At 32.2% G+C, this 3,816-nt stretch overlaps 1 long non-coding RNA gene across 1 annotated transcript; it reads right to left on the bottom strand.

Annotated features, from left to right (window-relative positions):
• Positions 1 to 1,425: 1,425 nt before the first annotated feature.
• Positions 1,426 to 3,571, bottom strand: LOC112525997. The gene is made up of 2 exons (XR_003070460.1): positions 3,373 to 3,571; positions 1,426 to 1,758 (listed from the first exon to the last, which is right to left on the bottom strand). It is a non-coding gene; the product is annotated as an uncharacterized LOC112525997 (long non-coding RNA).
• Between the last annotated feature and the right edge of the window lie 245 nt (positions 3,572 to 3,816).

The following is a 3,816-nucleotide window of genomic DNA, read 5'->3' as shown; positions in this document are numbered from 1 at the left end:
TCACACATTTTCATCATCTTTCATATGTTCATTTGTGTTAATATGTGTTCATATTTATACCAACTTTACATATATGTCAATCTGTGTTCGTAATTGACACAAGGGTTTATATATGTCGAGTTGTGTTCGTAATTGACACAAGGGTTCACATATGTCGAGTTGTGTTCATATGGTTATACGAATGTTCATATATGTGAATTTATGTTCATATGGTCACACATGTTCACCATCTTTTATATGTTCATTTGGGTCAATATGTGTTGATATTTATACCAACTGTACATATAGGTCAATCTATTTTCGTAATTGACACAAGTGTTCATATATGTCAATTTGTGTTCGTAATTGACACAATGATTCATATATGTTGAGTTGTGTTTATATGTGTATGAATGTTCTCATATGTGAATTTGTGTTCATATGGTCACATATGGTCACACATGTTCATCATCTTTCGTATATAAAATTTGAACGATACCGAAAACTTTATTACCGGGTCTCCTCCACCAATCACAAATTCATAAACATTAGAGATAGAAAATCAATATTAAAAAAATAACAAGATTAATAATAAGTTAACACAAATCATGAAATTTTATGATTTTGTAACTCTGAATTAATTATATAGAACTTACATAACAAAGAAAATTACATATGTACCCTTGTTATTAAATTCCAAGATGGATAGGAACCTAATACTAAGATGCATTGTGATTAGTTGAAAATGGTAATAAAGTTAACACAATAGTTTGGGTTAACATTTGAACCAAGCGTTCTCTCTCTCTCTCTCTCTTTCTATATATATATATATATATATATATATATATATATAATTCAATAAAAATTATATATTAGCAGCGGGTTGGCAGGTTAGATGAGTTGAGCTAGAGCCAACCCGAATTCAACCCTCCTAATTGGCGGTTGGATTTAATTTGGTTATTAACAGATCGAGTTGGATAAGTTTTATAGATTGACGATTTTCTATACACCACTACAAAAAGATGTTTCTCCTTTTTGGTTTTCTTCCCATGGTTCCATTAGTTTATTATTTATGTCATTCCTTTTCTAGAGACAATGGAAGGTTAAAGAGACATCTCATGTCCTTTTCTTTTATACAATATTATGTTCAATGCCTCTAAACAAAAAGATGAACGTATTACCAATTAGCATCATTTGGTTCCCTTTCACCTTTCTTTTTGATCTATCACTCGCACAATGCGATGGAGTGTAAATGTTCTATTATGATATATTTAACTTTCAAATATCATTTTTTTTTGTAAAATATCTTTGAAACACACACACACACACACATATATATATATATATATATATCTGTCATTATTAAGGTTCACAGTTCATCGTATAATGGGACACATACTAAGTTGATCGCCAACACAGCATTGCTTGCCATTGCCCTATAAGTAAAAACAGAATAAATAAAAATTACCATTGAAATAAAGCAATATTGTTATTATAGCATACATAGACATTGATAGCACGTATCCATCTTATCTTATCTTGTGTGTCAAAGTAGTAGTATTTATCAACTTGAGACTGTAGCTTCAACCGGCGGTTTGGCACAATGATTTGTTGTTTTTAGAGAACAACTACTTGATGATGATGTGTTATGCTTTTGTACCCTTATCTCTCTACCCATCTTGAATTCGCTATAACTTGTACAACTCCATCCATATAACTCAGCAGATTCCAATATACATCCTTCTCATCAGAAATTACTTGAGAAACAAAATCCCCTGCCTGCCAGTCACAATTTGATCTCAGTTTAGTATTCAAACGCATCAAGGATGAACTTATACAACTTTATGAATAAAATTCAAATGAACACTCGATCATCAGGAATGAAATGCATAAAAAGAGCCCCTGATGAATCCAATTCAAATAAGAGTTTTGTAGACCATGAGATATTGGCTTCGTGCCTTGATACAACATGCTACCCAAAAATACGAGATCAGTCCCTAGATTTAAAGAAATATAGACAAACCCAAGACATTGAAACAAATTAAAACGACATCATGTATAACAATTTATCCGGTAAGCGTTGGGTACACGGCCCGGAGTCATCAAAAAAAGCATAATCATAATCCAGATTTTACTTTCTGTACCGGAAAAAATATATTTAAAATAAGTAAATTATATAACAATACATACAGAGAGATCTTACTTCATATAACTTCTCTAGGTACTTATTAAGGATAAATCATCCCAAAGATGATGGAGAAGAGGTCTTATGTGTCCCTTGCTCCTAATAGTTATAAGGACTGATCAACTTACAAGAGATGTCAATTTACACAATTTTTGAATATGTATTCAACTTACATGTACCCAATCTACATTCCAATATCAGCAACAGAAAGTCTTAAACAACTTAGTGGGGTTCCTATTCTTTTCATCCCTGGCAATGGAGGTAGCTACAAGCAGGTGAGTTACATTTTCTAATATGTAATTTAGCTTGTTTCTTTTTTGGCTTGGCACACTTATAATGATGTACTTTAATAAAGTTTTTTAGGCAAACTTACTTATGGAGCACTTTGTGAATTGTTAGGCAAAACTTGTTTCCACAAGAGATGTTGCTTGTTATGGAGCACTTAGTGAATTGTTGCAAAAACAAAGTCTAAAGTTCCTCCTTGCTAGTCATGTACCAAATAAACACAGGAAACAATAAGTAACTAAAAGCACTTATTTTTTTGGTTCCTACCTGTGATTGATATTTGAGTTGTTCTCATGTAAACCTTTTCGGACATGAATATGGCATCTGCTACATTTCTGTTTTTTTTGCCCATAGATACCCTATTATTATTATAGCATCCGGTGTTTGGAGAGAAAAATACATTATTTAAATCAAAATTGGGTCATGTTGGATTTTGTATAAAGTTCATTGCTTAAACAAGAAATAAAGGATTCATCTAGAATGCTTAATGAATTGGAACAGATTTTGTGTTCAATGTATGTAGTGACTACAGACTACTACAAACTTTTTTAGTAATTTCTACTCAGATCATCAAACCTAACCATTTTTCTAGAGTTTCAACCAACATTATTAGAAGAATTACTACTTCATATTAACATAATAAACTGCCCTTTCCCATTAACATAATCTCATCCAGAACAGGGTTTCCAACCAAGAATGTTATTCTATCGTCTCTCAAACAGACGATGATGAACAATTGCTATTTTTTTTATCTGTGTTATTATGCAAGAACATACGATGAATGATAAAAATAGAGTTTTCAATGTCAGAAACGACATTTGCAAAGATTTTGGTATGAAATTGAAAAGGTCTTTCAGAATAAAAACCCTAAACCCCAAACGTATGGAAGATAGAGGAGGAGGGTAGGGATTATGTGTTTTTACCTGATTCGAGTAGAGGAGCGACGGAAGAGGAACAATGGATGACGATGGAAACTTGAAGATTGGGACGGAAGAGGAACAATGGATGACGATGGAAGCTTGAAGATTGGGACGGAAGAGGAGCGATGGAGTGAAAGCATATGAGAGAAGAGGAGGGCAGATCAATTTGGGAACCTAAAAGCCTTTGAGGGATGTATGTTGAGAAGAGGAGTAATGATCACTGTCACTAGAGAAAGGATTAGTATTTTATTTTATATTTTAATTTAATTTAAATATTAATAAGATAATATAGATATAAATATAGATAAATTATCCACTCTTCTCTCACTATCACATTCACCCATTTTGGAAGATGTAACCCACTTTGATTGGAAAAATCCAAACCTATAACAAATAGAAAATCAACAAGAAATAAAGGGGCATGTATTTTGTCAGAAAAACGATATG

Source organism: Cynara cardunculus, assembly GCF_001531365.2.
Source record: "Cynara cardunculus var. scolymus isolate 2C chromosome LG 13, CcrdV1, whole genome shotgun sequence".
NCBI lineage: Eukaryota > Viridiplantae > Streptophyta > Magnoliopsida > Asterales > Asteraceae > Cynara > Cynara cardunculus.
Note: the sequence above shows the minus strand (reverse complement) of the source record. Positions and strands in the feature narration are given on the sequence as shown.